General features: G+C 46.5%; 1 protein-coding gene and 1 pseudogene across 1 annotated transcript in view; one reads left to right on the plus strand and one right to left on the minus strand.

Annotated features, from left to right (window-relative positions):
- The window catches only part of LOC137348695 (zinc finger protein 721-like), a 44,380-nt pseudogene extending 38,733 nt beyond the window's left edge, over nucleotides 1-5,647 (minus strand).
- A 15,045-nt stretch (nucleotides 5,648-20,692) lies between these two features.
- The window catches only part of LOC137348696 (zinc finger protein 585A-like), a 45,965-nt gene continuing 40,980 nt past the window's right edge, over nucleotides 20,693-25,677 (plus strand). The window contains exon 1 of the mRNA XM_068013953.1: nucleotides 20,693-20,815. The gene's annotated coding sequence lies outside the window, so the exon portion shown is untranslated. The remainder of the gene's footprint in view (nucleotides 20,816-25,677) is intronic.

A 25,677-nucleotide genomic window follows, 5' to 3' on the forward strand; every position in this document is an offset into this window, starting at 1 on the left:
GGAGAGGGAAGTGTCGGAGATGGACCATGTAAAGGTGAGAGAAGTGTGGAAATTAGAAGCAAAGTTGATCACGTTTTCCAGTTCCGGGCAGGAGCAGGAAACGGCACCGATACTGTCATCAATGTACCAAAAAAAGAGTTGGGGGAGGGACCTGAGTCGGACTGGAACAAGGAATGTTCGACATATCCCACAAAAAGACAGGCATAACTAGGACCCATGCAGGTACCCATAGCGACACCTTTTACTTGAAGGAAGTAAGTGGAGTTGAAGGAAAAGTTGTTCAATGTGAAAACAAGGGTGGTGGTGGATGGAGACTGGTTGGGCCTCTATTCAAGGAAGAAGTGGAGAGCCCTCAACCGGTCCTGGTGGGGGATGGAGGTGTAGAGAGATTGGACATCCATAGCGAAGAGGAGGCGGTTGGGGCCAGGAAACTGGAAATTGTCAAAATGACAGAGGGCGTCAAAAGAGTCACGCATGTAGGTGGGAAGAGACTGGACCAGGGGAGAAAAGATAGAGTCAAGATAGGAAGAAATAAGTTCAGTGGGGCAGGAACAGGCTGAAACAATGGGTCTGCCGTGACAGTCCTGTTTATAGATTTTGGGGAGGAGGTAAAAGCGGGCTCTCCGGAGTTGTGGGACAATGAGGTTGGAAGCTGTAGAGAAAACATCTCCAGAGGAGATGAGGTCAGTGACAGTCCTGTGGGCAGTAGCTTGATGTTCAGTGGTAGGGTCATGGTCCAGGGGTAAGTAGGAAGAAGTATCAGAGTTGGCGCTGAGCCTCTGCAAGGTAGAGGTCGGTATGCCATACAACAACAGCACCACCCTTGTCTGCAGGCTTGATGACAATGTCGGGGTTAGACCTGAGAGAACGGAGTGCGGCAAGTTCAGAGGGGGACAGGTTAGAGTGCGTGAGGGGGGCAGAGAAATTGAAATGGCCGATGTCTCGCTGACAGTTTTCAATGAAAAGATCAAGAGTGGGTAAGAGACCAGAGAGAGGGGTCTAGGTAGAGGGAGAATGCTGGAGGCGGGGGAATGGTTCTGCTGGTCGGGGGGAGGACTCCTGGTCAAAGAAGTGAGCCCGGAGGCAGATGCGATGGAAGAAAAGCTCAACGTCATGCCGAGCGTGAAATTCATTGAGGTGGGGACATAAGGAGATAAAACGGAGTCATTTGCTGAGTACGGAACGTTCAGCATCAGAGAGGGGAAGGCCAGAGAGTATAGTGAATACAACCAAGGGGGTCAGATCAGAAGGGGTGGGGTCAGAGGGAAGTGAAAGGGAAGAATGATCTGGAGGGGCATTAGTCCCCATCAGCTGCTTGAGCTTGCATTCCTTAACACCTGAAAGGAAGAAAAAAAGGTTTTTGTTAATGCTCCCTACTTTTGTTAGCCACCCTACCTTTGTATTCAATTCCTCTCACGATAAACAATAAGATTCGATTAGCTTTCCTAATTGCCTGCTGTACCTGCATACTAACCTTTTGTGATTCAGGCACTCGGACACCTAGGTCCCTCTGCATCTCAGAGCTCCGCAATCTCTCACCATTTAGATAATATGCTTCTTTGTTACTCTTCCTGCCAAAATGGACAACTTCCCATTTTCCCACATTATACTCCATCTGACAGATTTTTGCCCAGTCACTTAACCTATCTCTATCCCTTTGTAGCTTCCTTATGTCCTGTTCACAACCTACTTTCCTACCTATCTTTGTGTCATCAGCAAATGTAGCAACCATACCTTCGGTCCCTTCATCTAAGACATTTATATAAATTGTAAAACGTTGAGGCCCCAGCACTGATCCCTGTGGCACATCACTTGTTACATCTTACCAACCAGATAATGACCGATTTATGCCTACTCTCTGTTTCCTATTAGCTAGCCAATCTTCTATCCATGCCAAACTGTTACCCCCTACACAATCAGCTTTTATTTTCCACAATAACCTTTGATGTGGCACCTTATCAAATGCCATCTGGAAATAAGTACAGTACATCCACCGGTTCCCCTTTATCCACAGCACATTACTTCTTCAAATAACTCCAGTAAATTGGTTACACATGATTTCCCTTTCACAAAACCATGTTGACTCTGCCTGATTACCTTGAATTTTTCTAAGTGCCCTGCTATAATGTCTTTAATAATAGCTCCTAAGATTTTTCCTATGACAGATGTTAAGCTAACTGGCCCATAGTTTCCTGCTTTCTGTCTCCTTCTGTTTTTTAATAAAGGAGTTACATTGGCTATTTTCCAGTCTAATGGAACCTTCCCCGAATCTAGGGAATTTTGGAAAATTAAAACCAATGTATCAACTCTCCCACTAGCCACTTCTTTTAAGACCCTAGGATGAAGTCCATCAGGACCTGGGGACTTGTCAGCCCGCAGATCCAACAATTTTCTCAGTACCACTTCCCTGGTGATTGTAATTTTCTTGAGTTCTTCCCTCCCTTCCATTTCCTGACTTCCAGCTATTTCTGGGATGTTACTTGTATCCTCTTTTTTTTTCAGTTCATCTGCCATCTCCTCATTTTCCCTTATTAATTCCCCAAACTCACTTTCTATAGGACCAACGCTCACTTTGTTAACTCTTTTCTTTATTAAATATCTACAGAAACTCTCACTATCTGTTTTTATATTTCTAACCAGCTTTCTCTCGTACTCTAATTTTTCCCTCCTTATGAATCTTTTAGTCATTGTTTGCTATTCTTTATATTCTGTCCAATCGTCTGACCTGCCACCCATCTTTGCACAATTATATGCTTTTCTTTAAATTGATACTATGTTTAACTTTTTTAGTTAACCACGGATAGTGGGGCCTCCCCTAGGAATTTTCATTTCTCATTTGAATGTATCCACTCCAAGCCTCAGGATAAGGGGTCGGCCATTTAGGACTGAAATGAGGAGAAATTTCTTCACTGAAAGGGTTGTGAATCTTTGGAATTGTCTACCCCAGGGAGCTGTGGATGCTCAGTCGTTGAGTATATTTAAGACAGAGATTGATAGATTTTTGGGTACTGAGGGAATTAAGGGATATGGGGATAGTGCAGGAAGATGGAGTTGAGGTAGATGATCAGTCATGATCTTGGTGAATGGCAGAACAGGCTCGAAGGGCCAAATGGCCTCCTCCAGCTCCTATTTCTTATGTTCATTAAACCTCAGTCTGGTTCCTCTCAAGCTGCTGAGTGAGTGAATTAAATCTTTCTTGACAAATCACCAAGATACCAGACTACAAGTCATGCCCAAAACATCATTTATTGGTTACAAATCACAACTTAGTTAAATCTGGGCACACAGACACTTTATAAACATGTATAAACACAGAGAAATGTAATCAGAGTTATCCAGCAGTTCAGCACTAATAGGGAGAGTATTTCATAAAAACAAGTAACAAAGATTAACCAGACTATTCAGTGATTGACTGTAAATCAGCATGAATGGTTGCTGAGTATTAATTACAGCAGGGACTGGAGTCTGAGGTTATAAATTGGTGAGTTTACTTTGAGTAAAATTCCTTCAATATCTGACATATTAACAGCTGTGAACAGCCTGTCTATCAAACAGCTCAAGTCTGCTGGTGCTTACAAACATTCAGAGCTTAAACAGCCTCGTTCTCGAGCTAAAGAACAGACTTTCTCCTATCGAGATGCAGGATTGGCCTGTGATCTGTTTATTGTTCATCTTTTGTTCAGTACATTTACTGAGTGGATTTAAATTTAAAATGAGGTTTGCAGACATGAAGGTCTATTCACACATGAATGAGAGATGCTGTGGGGTACACGCTCAGTCCAAGAGGGGCAACTGATATCAGAAATAAACCCCATCTGTCAGAATGAATATGGTTCAGTCCTGGGTGTGATTAACAGCAGCAACAACAGCAGAATCATCAACTGCTGCTGGAGGACTATCAATTCGGTGAAAGACGCCCTTTGGTCTGCCCAAAACTTGCTGGTCTTCCAGCTCAAACAGTTGTCCACCACCGAATGTTGCAGACTGGCACATTCCAAGGTCCAGGACTACGTGCTGAGGGACGTACTAAAGCTTTGGGCAGCCGCAGTAAAGGCTCAATGGGGAAAGACCACAGTGTAAGGTCCCCCCACCAAGCTGAACTGAGGGGCTGGATCCATGAGAAACCCCTCGAACTGTATCGGGAAAATTTTCATTTGCTGTAAAATGTAAAAATGTAATTGGCATGACAAATGTGAAATGGAAGGGTTGTGAGGCAACTCATGATTGTAATGAAGCAAACGGACCTCCTTTGCACTGTTTGTATTTTTTGACTTGGTGCTGTTTGAAACTGGTAATGTAATTTTTACAGATTTTTATGAATAAAGTATATTTTGGAAATTAAAAAAAACAGCAGAATCCAAGCCCTATAATCACCTGTGAACTCGCTGGTGTCTCAGCAAGTTCGATGACTGAGCGAATCCCTTCCCACACTCAGAGCAGGTGAATGGCCTCTCCCCAGTGTGAAATCGCTGGTGTCTCAGCAGGGTGGATGAATCAACTAATCTCTTCCCACACATGTAGCAGGTGAACATCCTCTCCCCAGTGTGAACTTGCTGGTGTCTCAGTAGTTTGGATGACTGAGTAAATCCCTTCCCACACACGGAGCAGGTGAACGGCCACTCCCCAATGTGACTGTGTCAATGAACTTCCAGCTCAGACGGGTAATTGAATTCCTTCTGACAGTCCCCACATTTCCACGGCTTCTCCCTAGTGTGACAGCGTTTGTGTTTTGACAGGCCAGATAAATGGCTGAAGCCTCGTCCACACACAGAACACACGTAGTTTTTTCACGCTGTGAATGGGGTGCTTTGTTTCCATGATCAAATCCCGATGATATTCAGATCTTGATGAATCGAGCAACTCTGACAGATCTTGACATGATATTTTGTTTGAGTTTCCCGTCTGCAAATCCTCCCTTTCTAATACCTTGGTAAAATGAATTTATAACAGGAAAAAGGGAACGGGAGAGAACCCACAAAAACACAAAGGCAGGTTGTGAATTTGAGCTGAATGAATCTGGTAATTTGTGGGGCAAGAGAGAGTGGGCAGGGGCTTCAAGATCTCTTGTGACCAGGAGAAGAAATCATTGGCTCCTTGATTTTATTCTCACTCTGCACACAGGGACTGGAGAATTGAAGCCAGTGTTATGACCAAGGTGGGAGGAGTGCACTGTTAATTCAGTCCCATTTCTCCACAGGTCACAGCATATCAATAAATTTTCTCACTTACCGAAACAGCCAATTATATATCTATTTGTTCCCAGAATAAAGCACACCAACCAGGTCTCTTTAATCAACAAAAAATAACTGTTTATTATGAAAACAAGTGTAACCAATAATAAAACCTATATACAAATTGAGATGTTAAAGCTCCTTATTTTCTCTAGCCCTCATGCACATGCAAGATACCTCCAAAAAAAAAGTTAACCGGGAAAAAGAGGATTTTTGTTTACGGCTGTTTCATAGGAATCAAAGGAATAATTTTTTAAAAACTCAGTCTGTTCAGATCTGTAAGGAAGATCTTCAGTTTGGCAAGGTGTCCCAAAGTCGAATAGTTGGATGCCACTTGAAGTCTTTCCAAGTGAGGTTGATGAATAGTTTGTGATGGGTAGGCGTTCAAAGAACTTTAACAGTATAAGGTCTTCCATCAGGTGTGCAGCAACAACGATCTCCTTAGGTCTTATAGCAGCAGTATAGCTGGAAAAGGTTTCTTCCAATATTCAGGATTTCTTAAAACCCAGGAGATCACAGCACAGCTTTATGCAGGGATTCTTCAGAGACAGAAGGCAGTAGGAATCTGCCACATTTGAAATCAAGAGATGCAGGATTTTTCTGGGTCTTCTTCTGATTTTCAGGCAGGTCAAAATCAAATTTCAAATGCAGGCTTTTTGTCCAAACTCACTGTCTTTTTAAAGTTCCAAACTGAAACCAAAACCTTCTTGAAACAGGTCTCATGCCCAATCATAAATTCTCTCTTGTTATAACAGAGGGTAGCTCTGAGGCCAACCCCTGCTGGTTTCCTTGAAATTACCTGCATTCCAGTCCTTGTTTACCAGTTCAGCTTTTGTTGAACTTCGTATCAAAATATCTATAAAGTTTAACTATTTGCAACTGTCTCAATGTCCACTGAAATCCTTTTTCAGTTTTTCAAAACGCAGAATCCTAAGTTTTTTTTTTTGTCAACGCCTTTCACAGGGTATCAGGAGATGATTTACAGACATTGATTTTATTCTCACTCTGCACAGGCGGGGAGGGGATGGTTTCTCACCATCTCTCCTGAAGGTGTTGTTAAGTGCCGGGGTTACTGTTTACACCCCACAGAACTGGAACAGATAAAATCAAACAAAACATCACATCACAGTCTGACAGAGCCACTCAATATATCAGGACCTGAACATCATCAGCCTTTGATCATGGAAGCAAAAAGCCTCATCCACAGTGGGGAGAAACTGTACACATGTCCTGTGTGTGGAAAAGGCTTCAGCCGATCATCTGGCCTGTCGAATGTCAAGCGCAGTCACACTGCGGAGAAACCATGGAAATGTGGGGACTGTGGGAAGAAATTCAATTACCCGTCTGAGCTGGGGACTCATCGGTGCAGTCACACTGGACAGAGGCCACTCACCTGCTCCGTGTGTGGGAGAGGATTCACACAGTCATCGAACCTCAACACACACGTGAGGTCACAACTGACTGTAGGGGTTGGATTCTGCTGTTATTGCTGCTGTTAATCACATCCAGGACTGAACCATGATCATTCTAACAGTTGGGGTTTATCTGCTGATGTTCATCAATCTTTATAGCTGGGGTGAAGTTTAATATTCTGGCAATCGGTTTGCTTTACATTGTAACCTTTACTCTTCAAATAAAGTATCTTCCTTTGGGCTATTCTCAAGGTTTTGTCGGATGAAACCAAACAGTGATTTACTCGTACTTTTTGCAATGTACTATATTATATTCACTGCTCACAATGTGGTCTGCTGTACATTGGGAAGACCAAACACAGATTGGTGATCACTTTGAGGAACACCTTCATTCAGTCTGCAAGTGTGACCCTGAGTTTCCAGTCACTTTCCATTTTAATTCTCCATCCCACTCCCACTCCAACCTCTCTGTCCTCGGCCTCCTGCTCTGTTCCAATGAAGCTCAATGGGGGCACAAGGAACAGCAGCTCATCTTTCAATTAGGCACTTGACAACCTTCCGGACTCAACATTGAGTTCAACAGTTTCTGCACCAACAGAGAGTTGTCGGGATCTGGAACGCTCCACCTGCAAAGATGGTGGAACCTGATTCGATCAGTCATTTTAAAAGGGAGTTGACAGGTGTTTGAGAATGAGGAACTTACAGGCTTACAAACAACAAGTGGGTGTGTGGGACTAAACACAACTGCTCTTTCAAAGAGCCAGCACAAGCTCAAAGGGTTGAATGGCCTCCTCCAGTGTTTTAAGTTTCTATGATTCTAGGAGCTGGCCATTTAGCCCTTCGAGCCTGTTCCACCCTGCAATGAGATAATGACTGATCTGTGACCTAACTCAAGATACTTGCCATTGCCCCATTTCCCTCAATACCATTGGTTAACAAAGATCTATCAATGTCAGATTTAAAATTAACATTGATCTCACATCAACTACTGTTTGGAGATGAGAGTTCCAAACTTCTACCACCTTTTGTGCGTAGAAGTGTTTCCTAACTTCACTCCTAAAAGGTCTGGCTCCAAGTTATACACTATTCCTCCTAGTTCTAGACTCCAGAACATTCGGCCCATGAGCCAGAATCCGGCCGGCCAATAGTTTCCATCTGACCCGCCAAAATGGTCAGTGATGGACAAGGGCTGCAGCTCCTTTACTGACATGGTGAAGACACCTCACTGCGCATGTCCTCCAATATCAGTACCTGATATTTTGGCTCCTTTAGTAAGATGGCAGCGCCTGGGCTGAACTGCCTGTCTGCTGGTGCTTCCTGCCCGGACTCCATTCCCACTGCGGTCTGCCCAGCCGTGAGCTCAGGCCCCAGACCGAACAATGGCTCTGCCGGCAAATGGACTTGTCCTGGGCCACAGGGTCTTCATCACTGCCACCGAGAAGACGCTTGAGGAGGTGGCAGAGCCCAGGCCAAGGGAGCAGGGTGCTGGAGTAACCAGGCCCTGGATACAGGGTGCCGGGGTAACCAGACCCTGGGTGCAGGGGTAAATGGGTTCTGGGTGCAGGGTGCTGGGGTAACTGGGTGCCATGGTAACCGGGCCTCAGGAGCATGGTTGCGAAGTAATGGGCCCTGGGAGCAGTGTGCTGGAATAACCGGGCCCTGCGTGCAGGGTGCTGAGGTAACCGGGCCCTGGGAGCAAGGTGCTGGAGTATCACGGCCCTGGGAGCAGGGTGCTAGAGTAACTCTGCCCTGGCAGCAGGGTACTGGAGTAACCAGACCTAGGAGTAGGATCCTGCGATAACTGGGCCCTGGGTGCCAAGGCCTCAGGAGCAGTGTACCAGGTTAACTGGGCCCTGGGAGCAGGGTGCTGGGGTAACCAGGCCATGGGAGCAGGGTGCTGGGGTAACCAGGCCATGGGAACAGGGTGCTGGGGTAACCAGGCCATGGGAGCAGGGTGCTGGGGTAACCAGGCCATGGGAGCAGGGTGCTGGGGTAACTGGACCCTGGGAGCAGGGTGCTGGAGTAACTGGATGATAGGAGCAGTGTGCTGAGGTAACTGGGCCCTGGCAGCAGGGTACTGGAGTAACCAGACCTAGGAGTAGGATCCTGCGATAACTGGGCCCTGGGTGCCAAGGCCTCAGGAGCAGTGTGCCAGGTTAACTGGGCCCTGGGAGCAGGGTGCTGGGGTAACTGGGCTCTGGGAGCAGGGCCCTGCAGTAAATGGACCCTGGGAGCAGGGTGCTGGAGTATTCAGGCCCTGGGAGCAGGGTGCTGGAGTAACTGGGCCCTGGGAGCAGGGGTAACTGGGCCCTGGGAGCAGGGTGCTGGGGTAACTGGGCCCTGGGAGCAGGATCCTGCAGTAAATGGACTCTGGGAACAGGGTGCTGGAGTAACCGGATCCTGGGAGCAGGGTGCTGGGGTAACTGGGTCCAGGGAGCGGTGTGCTGGGGTAACATAGAGGAGGTGGGGGGGGGGGGGGGTTCACAGAGGAGTGGGGGGGGGGGGAGAAAGAGAGAGAGAGAGACACACACACACACACTCGCAGACAATGAGAGACACAGAGACAGAGAGAAACAAAGATACACAGAGACAGAGAGAGATAGACAGTGTTACAACCGAGGTGGGCGTAATGCACTGTCATTTCAGTCCCAATACTCCACAGGCCGCAGAATATTATTAAAGTTTGCCAACCTACCAGAAAACAGCCAAATTTAAAACTTTATTAACCCCCAGAATAAAATACACCAAAACAGGTATTTTTAGACAACAAATTAACTATTTATTAATAAACTAAATCATAAACACTATTAAGATAAATTTATGTCTAAAGACCTTATAACTTCTTACTTATACTAACTCCCCCATTCACACACACATACACTCAAAAATCGACATTTAACTGGTTTTAAAAATGGTGTTGCTTAGAAATAAACTAAGTAGATGGGTTGTAAGTCCTGGTGGGTTACACTCCAGGTTGATGAGGTGTCCGAGAGCAAAATAATCAGATGCCACTCGAAGTCTCCAGGCGAAGTCACAGTTCTTTCAACGAGGAGCACAGCATTAGGTCTACTTGAATTTTAAATTGGCAGTCTTTTGGTAGAAACTTTACTGAGAATTCCAGCAAACACAAACAGGCAATAGATGGGATTGCTGCAGTGTTCCAGTGAACATCAACGCAAGCTCAAGGAACAGCATCTCATTTACCGATTAGGCACACTACAGCCTGCCAGACTGAACATTGAGTTCAATCATTTCAGAGCACGACAGCCCCCCATTTTACTTTCATTTTTAGTTAGTTTTTCTTCCTTTTTTTTTTACATTCTTTTTTACATTTTTTACAATCCTTTTTTTTGCATTTATTTCATTTCATCTTAGTTTGCTTACCCACTGGTTTTTTTTCAGGTTTGCACTTGCTGCTGTTCAATATTCAGTGTATTTACACCTAATTTGTACTAATGCTTTGTCTTTCAACACACCATTAACATATTGTTTGCCTTTGCTCTGTGACCTTTTGGTCAGCTATGTGGCCTGGCCCAATCTAGACCTCCTTTGTTATCTCTTGCCCCACCCCCACCTCACTTGCTTATAACCTGTGACTTTTCTAATATTTGTCAGTTCCGATGAAGGGTCACTGACCCGAAACGTTAACTCTGCTTCTCTTTCCACAGATGCTGCCAGACCTGCTGAGTGGTTCCAGCATTTCTTGTTTTTATTATAATAGAATTACTTCTGTCACAAAGACTTCTTGGAGTTTTGAAGTAAAATGGAATTTACTACCTCCAACAATGAAAATGTTCTTTCTAGGATTTTTTTCCTTCTGAGGCAAACACAGTCTGAGCTCAATGTATATTTTCTCTGCTGAGATATAGACAGCTTCTTTTAAGTATGCACACTTCATTGAGGTCCCAATTCAGACTGGTTTCAGCCAGTGCCTGCACACAGTCAAATTAAAACATTACAGCACATCTCCTGCTGTTACCTAGGAAACAGGCTTGCGGTGGCACACTGTTCTCGGGAATATAAAAGCTCTCTCTCTGTCTTAAAGGTGCACTGGTTTTAGACAGTCTTAAAGGTGCACTGGTTTTAGACAGTCTTAAAGGCACACTGTTTTTAAACAGAGAAGAAAAAAATAGTCAGTGACGACAGACAGAAACACAGTGACACAGTTACACAGACACACAGAGAGAGACAGAGAGAGAGACAGACATAGACACAAAGACAGAGAGAGGGAGAGAGAAACAGAGAGAGAAAAACGGAGGCAGAGAGAGAGGGAGAGAGACAGAGGGGAGAGAGAGGGAGGGAGACAGACATAGGCAGAGAGAGGGACAGAGGCAGAGAGGGGGATAGAGAGCAATCAAGATCACCCCTGAAAGACAGACATCGATCCAGAATACTCTGCATCACTACATCAAGTGTGCAGGCAGACACTAACTCTGCAAGCAAAATCAATGTCAGGTATCTCATTAAATAAGTGTTCAACAAAGCGATGAGTTAATGGTCTTCTCATTTAAACCTTGTTCCTAAAAATGCACATTTTTGTGGTTTTGAATAATAATAAAATAAATTTCTGATACCTTTAATCTTTCTGAAAGTTGCTCACCTGCCCCTTTTGTAGAGCAAAAATTATAATGTGGCTCCTCACGCGAAAAGGTTGGACACCCCTGATCAATACTGTCAGTTCTAATATCTTGAAATTTTTGATCAGCTCACCACTTAACCTTCTAAGTTCCAGGGATTGCAACCCTCATGGTGAGGAGATGCATTTTTGCAGAAGATATAGGGCAAGGCAATATACACCTAATGGAACAGATCTAAGGAGAGAGGGACCTGAGAGTTTTTGTGTACAGATCATTAAAGGCGGCAGGACATATTGAGAGTAATAGGCAAAGCATTTGGGATCTTGAGCTTCATAAATGGTGGTTTTGAGTGCAAAAGCAGGGAAGTTATGCTGAATCTTTATAAATCTCTGGTTTGGCCACAACGAGAGTATTGTGTCCAGTTCAGACTGGAGAGTTGGGCAGAGAAATGGCAGATGGAGTTCAATCAGGGCAAATGCGAGGTGATGCATTTTGGAAGATCCAATTCAAGAGTGAACTATACAGTAAATGGAAAAGTCCTGGGGAAAATTGATGTACAGAGAGATTTGGGTGTTCAGATCCATTGTTCCCTGAAGGTGGCAACGCAGGTCAATAGAGTGGTCAAGAAGGCATACGGCATGCTTTCCTTCATCGGACGGGGTATTGAGTACAAGGGTTGGCAGGTCATGTTACAGTTGTATAAGACTTTGGTTCGGCCACATTTGGAATACTGCGTGCAGTTCTGGTCGCCACATTACCAAAAGGATGTAGATGCTTTGGAGAGGGTGCAGAGGAGGTTCACCAGGATGTTTCCTGGTATGGAGGGCACTAGCTATGAAGAGAGGTTGAGTAGATTAGGATTATTTTCATTAGAAAGACGGAGGTTGAGGGGGGACCTGATTGAGGTGTTAAAATCATGAGAGGTATAGACAGGGTGGATAGCAAGAAGCTTTTTCCCCAGAGTGTGGGATTCAATTACAAGGGGTCACGAGTTCAAAGTGAGAGGGGAAAAGTTTAGGGGGGATATGCGTGGAAAGTTCTTTACGCAGAGGGTGGTGGGTACTTGGAACGCGTTGCCAGCAGAGGTGGTAGACGCGGGCACGATAGCGTCTTTTAAGATGTATCTAGACAGATACATGAATGGGCAGGAAGCAAAGAGATACAGACCCTTAGAAAATAGGCGACATGTTTAGATAGAGGATCTGGATCGGTGCAGGCTTGGAGGACCGAAGGGCCTGTTCCTGTGCTGTAATTTTCTTTGTTCTTCTGCTCGTCACAAGTTAGGAAGGATGTGAGGGTCTTGAAGAGGGTGCAGAGGAAATTTACCAGAATGGTGCCTGGTATGAGGGAACTGACAAACAAAGAACAAAGAACAGTACAGCACAGGAACAGGCCATTCGGCCCTCTAAGCCTGCTCCGATCTTGATGCCTGCCTAAACTAAAACCTTCTGCACTTCCGGGATCCGTATCCCTCTATTCCCATCCTATTCATGTATTTGTCAAGCTGCCTCTTCAACGTCCCTATGGTACCTGCTTCCACCACCACCCGGTAACAAGTTCCAGGCACTCACCACCCTCTGTGTAAAGAACTTGCCTCGCACATCCCCTCTAAACTTTGCCCCTCTCACCTTAAACCTATGTCCCCCAGTAACTGACTCTTCCACTCTGGGAAAAAGCTTCTGACTATCCACTCTGTCCATGCCACTCATAACTTTGTAAACCTCTATCATGTCGCCCCTCCACCTCCATCGTTGCAGTGAAAACAATCCGAATTTATCCAACCTCTCCTCATAGCTAATGCCCTCCAGACCAGGCAACATCCTGGTAAACCTCTTCAGTACCCTCTCCAAAGCCTCCACGTCCTTCTGGTCGTGTGGCGACCAGAATTGCACGCAATATTCTAAGTGTGGCCTAACTAAAGTTCTGAACAGCTGCAGCATGACTTGCCTATTTTTATACTCTATGCCCCGACCGATGAAGGCAAGCATGCCGTATGCCTTCTTGACTACCTTATCCACCTGCGTTGCCACTTTCAGTGACCTGTGGACCTGTACGCCCAGATCTCTCTGCCTGTCAATACTCCTAAGGGTTCTGCCATTTACTGTACCCACCTGCATTAGACCTTCCAAAATGCATTACCTCATATTTGTCCAAATTAAACTCCATCTGCCATTTCTCCGCCCAAGTCTCCAACCGATCTATATCCTGCTGTATCCTCTGACAATCCTCATCACTGTCCGCAACTCCACCAACCTTTGTGTCGTCCGCAAACTTACTAATCAGACCAGCTACATTTTCCTCCAAATCATTTATATATACTACAAACAGCAAAGGTCCCAGCACTGATCCCTGCGGAACACCACTAGTCACATCCCTCCATTCAGAAAAGCACCCTTCCACTGCTCCCCTCTGTCTTCTATGACCGAGCCAGTTCTGTATCCATCTTGCCAGCTCCCCTCTGATCCCATGTGACTTCACCTTTTGTATCAGTCTGCCATGAGGGACCTTGTCAAAGGCTTTACTAAAGTCCATATAGATAACATCCACTGCCCTTCCTTCATCAATCATCTTTGTCAGTTCCTCAAAAAACTCAATCAAATTAGTGAGACATGACCTCCCCTTCACAAAACCATGCTGCCTCTCGCGAATAAGTTCGTTTGTTTCCAAATGGGAGTAAATCCTGTCCCGAAGAATCCTCTCTAATAGTTTCCCTACCACTGACGTAAGGCTCACCGGCCTATAATTTCCTGGATTATCCTTGCTACCCTTCTTAAACAAAGGAACAACATTGGCTATTCTCCAGTCCTCTGGGACCTCACCTGTAGCCAATGAGGATGCAAAGATACCTGTCATGGCCCCAGCAATTTCTTCCCTTGCCTCCCTCAGTATTCTGGGGTAGATCCCATCAAGCCCTGGGGACTTATCTACCTTAATGCTTTGCAAGACACCCAACATCTCCTTCTTTTTGATAATGAGATGACTGAGACTATCTGCACTCCCTTCCCTAGGCTCATCATCCACCAAGTCCTCCTCCTTGGTGAATACTGATGCAAAGTACTCATTTAGTACCTCGCCCATTTCCTCTGGCTCCACACATAGATTCCCTTCTCTGTCCTTGAGTGGGCCAACCCTTTCCCTGGTTATCCTCTTGCTCTTTATATACGTATAAAAAGCCTTGGGATTTTCCTTAATCCTGTTTGCCAATGACTTCGCATAACCCCTTTTAGCTCTCCTGACTCCTTGCTTAAGTTCCTTCCTACGGTCTTTACATTCCTCAAGGGATTCGTCTGTTCCTAGTCTTCCAGCCCTTACGAATGCTTCCTTTTGATTTTTGACGAGGCTCACAATATCCCGCGTTATCCAAAGTTCCCGAAACTTGCCAAACTTATCCTTCTTCCTCACAGGAACATGCTGGTCCTGGATTCTAATCAACTGACGTTTGAAAGACTCCCACATGTCAGATGTTGATTTACCCTCAAACAGCCGCCCCCAATCTAAATTCTTCAGTTCCTGCCTAATATTGTTATAATTAGCCTTCCCCCAATTTAGCACCTTCATCCGAGGACTACTCTTAGCCTTATCCACAAGTACCTTAAAACTTATGGAATTATGGTCACTGTTCCCGAAATGCTCCCCTACTGAAACTTCGACCACCTGGCCGGGCTCATTCCCCAATACCAGGTCCAGTACGGCCCCATCCCTAGTTGGACTATCTGCATATTGTTTCAAGAAGCCCTCCTGGATGCTCCTTACAAATTCTGCCCCATCCAAGCCCCTAGCACTAAGTGAGTCCCAGTCAATATAGGGGAAGTTAAAATCACCCACCACTACAACCATGTTACCTTTCCATCTTTCCAAAATCTGTCTACATATCTGCTCCTCTACCTCCCGCTGGCTGTTGGGAGGCCTGTAGTAAACTCCCAACATCGTGACTGCACCCTTCCTATTCCTGAGCTCCACCCATACTGCCTCGTTGCATGATGCCTCCGAGGTGTCCTCCCGCAGTACAGCTGTGGTTTTCTCCTTAACCAGTAATGCAACTCCCCCACCCCTTTTACATCCCCCTCTATCCCGCCTGAAGCTTCTAAATCCTGGAACATTTAGCTGCCAATCCTATCCTTCCCTCAACCCAGTCTCTGTAACAGCAACAACATCATAGTTCCAAGTACTAATCCAAGCTCTAAGTTCATCTGTCTTACCTGTTATACTTCTTGCATTGAAACAAATGCACTTCAGACCACCAGTCCCACTGTTCTCCGCAACATCTTCCTGCCTGCTCTTTCTTTTAGTCTTACTGGCATTCTTTACTAGTTCCCCTTCATTTATTTCACTTGCTGTCCTACTGCTCTGGTTCCCACTCCCCTGCCACACTAGTTTAAACCCTCCCGAGTGACGCTAGCAAACCTCGCAGCCAGGATATTTGTGACCCTCCAGTTTAGATGCAACCCGTCCTTCTTGTACAGGTCCCATCTGTCCCTGAAGAGATCCCAATGGTCCAAATATCTGAAATCCTCCCTTCTACACCAGCTGTTCAGCCACGTGTTTAGCTGCACTATCTTTCTATTTCTAGCCTCACTGTCATGTAGCACAGGGAGTAATCCCGAGATTACAACCCTCGAGGTCCTGTTTTTTTAACTTTCTACGTAACTCCCTAAACTCCCCCTGCAGGACCTCATCACTCTTCCTGCCTATGTCGTTGGTACCGATGTGTACCACAACCTCTGGCTGTTCACCCTCCCCCTTCAGAATGCCCCCTGTCCGTTCAGAGACATCCTTGACCCTGGCACCAGGGAGGCAACATACCATCCTGGAGTCTCTTTCACGTCCAAAGAAGCGCCTATCTGTGCCCCTGACTATAGAGTCCCCTATAACTATTGCTCTTCTGTGCTTTGTCCCTCCCTGCTGAACAACAGTGCCAGCCGTGGTGCCACTGCTCTGGCTGCTGCTGCTGTTTTCCCCTGATAGGCCATCCCCCCCAACAGTATCCAAAACGGTATACTTGTTAGAGAGGGGGAGAGCCACAAGGGATTCCTGCACTGACTGCCTGCCCCTTCTAGCGGTCACCCATCTATCTGCCTGCACCTTGGGTGTAACCACTTCTCTAAAACTCCTGTCTAGACGCTCTCTGCCACCTGCATGCTCCTAAGTGCATCCAATTGCTGCTCCAACCGATCCATGCGGTCTGTGAGGAGCTGCAACTGGGTACACTTCCTGCAGATGTAGTCAAATCCTCTGAAGAAGGAATTTTCCTCCACACAAGATCAGGGGGCAGGTTGTTCAACCTTGCCCGTCTAAGAGCGAAGTCCAAAGTACGGAAAGTCCTCATCAGAGAACTCCTCTTTGCTGACGATGCTGCTTTAACATCTCACACTGAAGAATGCCTGCAGAGTCTCATCGACAGGTTTGCGTCTGCCTGCAATGAATTTGGCCTAACCATCAGCCTCAAGAAAACGAACATCATGGGGCAGGATGTCAGAAATGCTCCATCCATCAATATTGGCGACCACGCTCTGGAAGTGGTTCAAGAGTTCACCTACCTAGGCTCAACTATCACCAGTAACCTGTCTCTAGATGCAGAAATCAACAAGCGCATGGGTAAGGCTTCCACTGCTATGTCCAGACTGGCCAAGAGAGTGTGGGAAAATGGTGCACTGACACGGAACACAAAAGTTCGAGTGTATCAGGCCTGTGTCCTCAGTACCTTGCTCTACGGCAGCGAGGCCTGGACAACGTATGCCAGCCAAGAGCGACGTCTCAATTCATTCCATCTTCGCTGCCTTCGGAGAATACTTGGCATCAGGTGGCAGGACTATATCTCCAACACAGAAGTCCTTGAAGCGGCCAACACCCCCAGCTTATACACACTACTGAGTCAGCGGCGCTTGAGATGGCTTGGCCATGTGAGCCGCATGGAAGATGGCAGGATCCCCAAAGACACATTGTACAGCGAGCTCGCCACTGGTATCAGACCCACCGGCCGTCCATGTCTCCGTTATAAAGACGTCTGCAAACGCGACATGAAATCGTGTGACATTGATCACAAGTCGTGGGAGTCAGTTGCCAGCATTCGCCAGAGCTGGCGGGCAGCCATAAAGACAGGGCTAAATTGTGGCGAGTCGAAGAGACTTAGTAGTTGGCAGGAAAAAAGACAGAGGCGCAAGGGGAGAGCCAACTGTGCAACAGCCCCAACAAACAAATTTCTCTGCAGCACCTGTGGAAGAGCCTGTCACTCCAGAATTGGCCTTTATAGCCACTCCAGGCGCTGCTTCACAAACCACTGACCACCTCCAGGCGCGTATCCATTGTCTCTCGAGATAAGGAGGCCCAAAAGAAAAGAAAGAAGTCGTCCGGAATGCTGGAAGCGTCACGGACTTCCCACATCTCACAGGTGAAGCACTTCACCCCTCTAACTGTCATTTCTAGCACTAATTAGTTAATTAATATAAAATAAATACTTATTAAATACTTACTAAATTGTTATATTTAACTATATGGTCCCTAGTGCTAGATTTCTACTATAAATATTAAATGCTAACTAAAGACAGTAATCTCCTCCCTCTGGTTTTAGTTACTCTACTTATTAATTAGTTAATTAGGGTTTTAATCAATTTTTACCAATGTTTTATTTTCAAATTCAGTACAGATTCCCTACCAGCCAATCAGGTCACAGCTTTCCTGTAACGTCATTTTTCAGTTTACCAGAGGTAAGTTTTTTATACTTACCGGTCCGGAACGCCGCCCGCCGAGTCTTCTCCGAGAATGTAGGCCACGAATCCCCGAGGTAAGTTTTTTTATACTTACCGGTCCAGAACTCCGCCCTCCGAGTCTTCTCCGTGAATGTAGGAGAATCTTGTATGTACAAGATTAGGTTGGAGAAGCTGGGGGTTGTTCTCCTTGGAGATTCTACCACAAGAGGAAACATCCTTTCCACTTCCACCCTATCAAGACCCCTCAGAATCTTAAATGTTTCATTCAAGTCATCTCTTACTTTTTTAAACTCCAGCAGATACAAACCTAGCCTGTCCAACCTTTCCTCATAAGACAATCCACCCATTCCAGGTATAGTCTAGTAAACCTTCACTGAACTGCTTCCAACGCGTTTACATCCTTCCTTAAAGAAGCAGACCAATACTGTACACAGTACTCCAGATGTGGTCTCACCAATGCCCTGTACAACTGAAGTATAACCTCCCTACTTTTATATTCAATTCCCCTTGCAATAAATGATAACATTTTATTCACTTTCCTTATTACGTGCTGTACATGCATACTAATCTTTTGCGATTCATGCACTAGGACACCCAGATCCTTCCGCATCGCAGAGCTCTGCATCTCTCACCATTTAGATAATATGCTTCTTTTTCATTCTAGCTGCCAAAATGGACAATTTCATATTTTCCCAAATTATACGTCATTTGCAAGATCTTTGCCCACTCACTTAACCTATCTATATTCCTTTGTAGCCTCCTTATGCCGTCTTCACAACTTACTTTTCTACCTATCTTTGTGTCATCAGCAAATTTAGCAACCATACCTTCGGTCCCTTCAACCAAGTCATTTATATAAAATGTAAGAAGTTGAGGTCTCAGCATAGCCAGTTGAAGCCCCAGCACTGATCCCTGAAGCACCCCACTCATTACATCTTGCCAACAGAAAATGACCAATTTATGTCTACTCTGTTTCCTGTCAGCTAGCCAATCTTCTATCCATGCCAAAATGTTATCCCCTACACCATGAGTTTTTATTTTCCGCAATAACCCTTGATGTGGCAACTTGTCAAATGCCTTTTGAAAATCTAAGTACAGTACATCCAGGAGTTCCCCTTTATCCACAGAACATATTACTTTATTTTTATTTATTTATTTAGAGATACAACGCTGAAACAGGTCCTTCGGCCCACCGAGCCTGTGCTGACCATCAACCACCCATTTATACTCATCCTACATTAATCTGATATTCCAACCACATCCCCTACACTATCTACCTACACTAGGGGCAATTTACAATGGCCAATTTACCTATCAACCTGCAAGTCTTTGGCTGTGGGAGGAAACCAGAGCCCCCGGCAGAAACCCACATGGTCACAGGGAGAACTTGCAAACTCCGCACCCAGTACCCAGAATCCAACCCAGGTCACTGGAGCTGTGCGGCTGCGGCGCTATCCACTGCACCACCCAAAGAAGTTCAATAAATTGGTTAAACAGGATTTCCCTTTCACAATAACATGTTGACTCTGCCTGATTACAGTGAATTTTTCGAAATACCCTGCTATAACGCCTTTAATAATATCCTCTGTGGTGAAGACTGATGCAAAATACCTGTTCACCAACGCTCACTTTGTGAACTCTTTTTAAAATATCTATAGAAACTCTTATTATCTGTCTTTATATTTCTAATTAGGGTATGCTCCTCACCAGTCTCCATTTAGTTTTAGTTTAGAGATACAGCACTGAAACAGGCCCTTCGGCCCACCGAGTCTGTGCCGACCATCAACAACCCATTTATACTAATCCTACACTAATTCCATATTCCGACCACATCCCCACCTGTCCCTATATTCCCCTACCACCTACCTATACTAGGGGCAATTTATAATGGCCAATTTACCTATCAACCTGCAAGTCTTTTGGCATGTGGGAGGAAACCGGAGCACCCGGAGAAAACCCACGCAGACACAGGGAGAACTTGCAAACTCCACACAGGCAGAACCCAGAATTGAACCCGGGTCGCTGGAGCTGTGAGGCTGCGGTGCTAACCACTGCGCCGCCCCTATAGACATTTCTCCTCTATAGACATTCCCTGACCAGTCTGCGTCTCTCCTCCATTCACAGACGCTCCCTGACCAGTCTCCAGTTCTCCTCCATTTAGAGACGCTCCCTGACCAGTCTCCAGTTCTCCTCCATTTAGAGACGCTCCCTGACCAGTCTCCAGTTCTCCTCCATTTAGAGACGCTCCCTGCCTCTCCTGGATTTTGGGACAGTCTCTGTTCTCGGCTCTTTGTTGAGATTCGGGCCGGAGGGAAGCGGTGGAAGCCGCGGCTGGGGGTTGATCTTGTTGTTTGTTGTTATCTCTCTGTTTAGATTGTCTCCTGACTCCGCACTCGGTGTGTCTGCAGCCTGCGATCCCCGGGCTTTATTAACCCGCCTCCCTCTCACCTGCTGGAACCGCGCAGTCTCTGCCTCAGACCCTGCCGGCCGCGCATGCCCGGGCTGACTGACGAGGGGGCGGGTCTGGAGAACCGTGCGGGTGGTGGGTCCTCCAATCAATCAGAGCGAGCGAGGCTTGACTGACGCATGCGTGGGCGGGGCCACAGCTGTCTTCAGGTCCCGCCCCCTCTTGCTATTGGTCTCTAGTTACCGTCAATCAAACGGACATTTGAGCTGTCGGGTGAGAGGTCACTGGCGGGAGCTTCCGGAGACGATGACGGCGCAGGCGCACTGTGAGACATATTTTCGGCTGGTAAGTGGCGGCGGGATGGAAGGAGCCATGGAGCCGGTGGGCTTCAGAAACTCCCGGTTTAGGCCTCAATACACCTAATAGCAAGTTCCATGGTTCGACAGAGACTCCCCTTGGACTGGGTCACACCTGGCTCAAGGTGCAGGAAGCTGCTAGGCTGAGCTGTGGACTGGGAGGAGTGGCGGGTTTGACTGACAGGCCTGGGGAGGGGGATATCAGGGCAGGTACACACACTGCTCCACCTTTTCCTCTTGGGATCTTTTACTGGAGTCGTGTTGCTGAGTGTGTCTAAACTCTGTCTCCCTATCCCGGTAATGTCGGTGGATTGGAGGTTGCTGTGAGTGTTGGACTATGTTGCCTCTCCTCATTCTTCCTCCTTCTCCCACTCCGAGCTGCAGGCGGCTCGATGTGCCTGAAACATTAACTCTGTTTCTTTCTCCACCGAGGCTACCTGAGCATTTCCAGCATTTTCTCCTTTTATTTCCAGCATCTGCAGTATTTTTCTTTGGTTTTATTGCAGATGTTATTGGAGCTGGATGAACTTTGGAATGATTCAGGCGGCTGAGGGGGTGATCGAGAGCAGTCATGGGGAAGTAGTGACACCTAAGTTACAGGATAAAGGTAGCTGGGTGACCGTCACGGGAGGGAAAGGGAATAGGCGCACAGTGCTGGGATCCCCTGTGGCCGTTCCCCTCAATAATAAGTATACCGTTTTGGATACGGTTGGGGGGGGACGACCTACCAGGGGAAAGCCACAGTGGCCATGTCTCTGGCACTGAGCCTGGCTCTGTGGCTCAGAAGGGAAGCGGGGAGAATAGGAGAGCGATAGTGATAGGAGATTCAATGGTTAGAGGAACAGACAGGAATTCTGTGGTCGCGAACGAGACTCCCGGATGGTATGTTGCCTCCTGGGTGCCAGGGTCAGGGATGTCTCAGATCGATTCTTAAGGGGGAGGGGGAGCAGCCAGAAGTCGTGGTACACATCGGTACCAATGACATAGCTAGGAAAAGGGATGAGAACCTGAAAAGCGAATATAGGGAGTTAGGTTGGAAGCTAAAAGGCAGGACGAGCAGGATAGTAATCTCAGGATTGATACCGATGCCACGTGCTAGTGAGGCTAGAAACAGAGAGCGAGTGCAGCTGAACACGTGGCTACAGAGCTGGTGGAGGAGGGAGGGCTTCAGATATGTGGATCATTGGGATACCTTCTGGGGAAGGTGGGACCTGTACAAGAAGGACGGGTTGCATCTGAACTGGAGGGGCACCAATATCCTGGGCGGGAGGTTTGCTACCGCTCTTCGGGAGAGTTTAAACTAGTTTGGCAGGGGGATGGGAACCGGAGCTATGGATCAGTGGATGGGGTAGCTGTTGAACAGGCAGATACAGAGTGCAGAGAGTCTGTGAGGAAGGTTAGACAGTTGACAGGGCAAAGTTGCAGCCAGTATGATGGGTTCAAGTGTGTCTATTTTAACGCAAGAAGTGTCAGGAATAAGGGTGATGAACTTAGAGCATGGATCAGTACTTGGAGCTACGATGTTGTGGCCATTACGGAGACTTGGATATCACAGGGGCAGGAATGGATGTTGGATGTTCCGGGGTTTAGATGTTTCAAAAGGAATAGGGAGGGAGGTAAAAGAGGTGGGGGAGTGGCGTTGCTAATCAGGGATAGTATCACAGCTGCAGAAAGGGAGGTCGTCGATGAGGGTTTGTCTATTGAGTCATTATGGGTGGAAGTCAGAAACAGGAAAGGAGCAGTCACTTTATTGGGAGTTTTCTATAGACCCCCCAATAGCAACAGAGATATGGAGGAACAGATTGGGAGGCAGATTTTGGAAAGGTGCAGAAGTAACAGGGTTGCTGGGTGACTTCAACTTCCCTAATATTGATTGGAACCTCCTTAGTGCAAATAGTTTGGATGGAGCAGTTTTTGTCAGGTGTGTCCAGGAAGGTTTCCTGACTCAATATGTAGATAGGCCGACTAGAGGGGAGGCTATGTTGGATTTGGTGTTTGGCAACGAACCAGGCCAGGTGTCAGATCTCTCGGTGGGAGAGCATTTCGGTGATAGTGATCACAACTCCATGACCTTTACTATAGTCATGAAGAGGGACAGGAGCAGATGGGATGGAAAAATATTTAATTGGGGGAGGGGAAATTACAATGCTATTAGGCAGGAACTGGGGAGCATAAATTGGCAACAGATGTTCTCAGGGAAATGCTTGACAGAAATGTGGAGGTTGTTTTAGATTAGATTTTTTAGATTAGAGATACAGCACTGAAACAGGCCCTTCGGCCCACCGAGTCCGCACCGAACATCAACCACCCATTTATACTAATCCTACACTAATCCCATATTCCTACCAAACATCCCCACCTGTCCCTACACTTCCCTACCACCTACCTATACTAGTGACAATTTATAATGGCCAATTTACCTATCAACCTGCGAGTCTTTTGGCTTGTGGGAGGAAACCGGAGCACCCGGAGAAAACCCACGCAGACACAGGGAGAACTTGCAAACTCCACACAGGCAGTACCCGGAATCGAACCCGGGTCCCTGGAGCTGTGAGGCTGCGGTGCTAGCCACTGTGCCGCCCTTTTTGTTTCTATTAGTTATCTTTGGAAATCCCTTTTCGTGTTTCAATTAATTAACTTTGGAGATTCCTGTTAGTAGATTAGAGTTTAGTAGTTTAGGGAGCACTTGCTGCGACTGCTGGATAGGTTTGTCCCGATGAGGCAAGGAAGGGATGGTTGGGTGAAGGAACCTTGGATGACCAGAGATGTGGAACAGCTCGTCAAGAGGAAGAAGGAAGCTTACTTAAGGTTGAGGAAGCAAGGATCAGACAGGGCTCTAGAGGGTTACAAGGTAGCCAGGAAGGAACTGAAGAATGGACTTAGGAGAGCTAGAAGGGGACATGAAAAAGTCTTGGCGGGTAGGATTAAGGAAAATCCCAAGGCATTCTACACTTATGTGAGGAACAAGAGGATGGCCAGAGTGAGGGTATATCAGGGATAGTGGAGGGAACTTGTGCCTGGAGTTGGAGGAGGTAGGAGAGGTCCTAAATGAATACTTTGCTTCAGTATTCACTAGTGAGAGGGACCTGGTCGTTTGTGAGCACAGCATGGAACAGGCTGATATGCTCAAACAGGTTGAGGTTAAGAGGGAGGATGTGCTGGAAATTTTGAATGATATGAGGACAGATAAGTCCCCGGGGCCAGATGGGATATACCCAAGGATATTATGGGAAGCGAGGGAAGAGATTGCTGCACCTTTGGCGATGATCTTTGCGTCCTCACTGTCCACTGGAGTAGTAGCGGATGATTGGAGGGTGGCAAATGTTGTTCACTTGTTCAAGAAAGGGAATAGGGATAACCCTGGGAATTATAGACCAGTCAGTCTTGCGTCGGTAGTGGGCAAATTATTGGAGAGGATTCTGAGAGACAGGATTTATGATTATTTGGAAAAGCATGGTTTGATTAGAGACAGTCAGCATGGCTTTGTGAGGGGCAGGTCATGCCTCACCAGCCTTATTGAATTCTTTGAAGATGTGACAAAACACATTGATGAAGGAAGAGCAGTGGATGTGGTGTATATGGATTTTAGCAAGGCGTTTGATAAGGTTCCCCATGGTAGGCTCATTCAGAAAGTAAGGAGGCATGGGATACAGGGAAAGTTGGCTGTCTGGATACAAAATTGGCTGGCCCATAGAAGTCAGAGGGTGGTAGTAGATGGAAAGTATTCAGCATGGAGCTCGGTGACCAGTGGTATTCCACAGGGATCTGTTCTGGGACCTCTGCTCTTTGTGATTTTTATAAATGACTTGGATGAGGAAGTGGAAGGCTGGGTTAGCAAGTTTGCCGATGACACGAAGGTTGCTGGAGTTGTGGATAGTGTGGAAGGCTGTTGTAGGTTGCAACGGGACATTGACTGGATGCAGAGCTGGGCTGAGAAGTGGCAGATGGAGCTCAACCTGGAAAAGTGTGAAGTGATTCATTTTGGAAGGTCGAATTTGAATGCAGAATACAGGCTTAAAGACAGGATTCTTGGTAGTGTGGAGGAACAGAGGGATCTTGGGGTCCATGTCCATAGATCGCTCAAAGTTGCCACCCAAGTTGATACGGTTGTTAAGAAGGCGTATGGTGTGTTGGCTTTCATTAGCAGGGGGATTGAGTTTAAGAGCCGCGAGGTTATGCTGCAGCTCTATAAATCCCTGGTTAGACCACACTTGGAATATTGTGTTCAGTTCTGGTCGCCTCATTATAGGAAGGATGTGGAAGCTTTAGAGAGGGTGCAGAGGAGATTTACCAAGATGCTGCCTGGACTGGAGGGCATGTCTTACGAAGCAAGGTTGAGGGAGCGAGGGCTTTTCTCTTTGGAGCGAAGAAGGATGAGAGGTGACTTGATAGAGGGGTACAAGATGATGAGAGGCATAGATAGAGTGGATAGCCAGAGACTTTTTCCCAGGGTGGAAAGGGCTACCACCAGGGGGCATAATTTGAAGGTGATTGGAGGAAGGTTTCGGGGAGATGTCAGAGGTAGGTGCTTTACACAGAGAGTGGTGGGTGCGTGGAATGCACTGCCAGCGGTGGTAGTAGAAGCAGATACATTAGGGACATTTAAGTGACTCTTGGATAGGTACATGGATGATAGTAGTATGAAGGGTAGGTAGTTAGTTTGATCCTAGAGTAGGTTAAAGGTTCGGCACAACATCGTGGGCCGAAGGGCCTGTACTGTGCTGTACTGTTCTATGTTGCTCACGGAACTGAGTCGAGAAACACAGATGGACCAGTTAAGGGCCAGTTTGTATTGGGGTGGGTGTTGAATGTGGGAGTCGGTCCCTGACCTGTGTCCCTTTCTGTTGCATCAGTAACTTAAAGGGAGTTGTACCAGTAATGTGCTGTAACAAAAGCTACAAAGGAAACTTATATAAATCAAAATAAAATGTATTTCTTCATGGTGATTATGCACTCTAGTCCCTCCAGTGTCCACCAGTCGCAGAAG

Source organism: Heterodontus francisci, chromosome 34, assembly GCF_036365525.1.
Source record: "Heterodontus francisci isolate sHetFra1 chromosome 34, sHetFra1.hap1, whole genome shotgun sequence".
NCBI lineage: Eukaryota > Metazoa > Chordata > Chondrichthyes > Heterodontiformes > Heterodontidae > Heterodontus > Heterodontus francisci.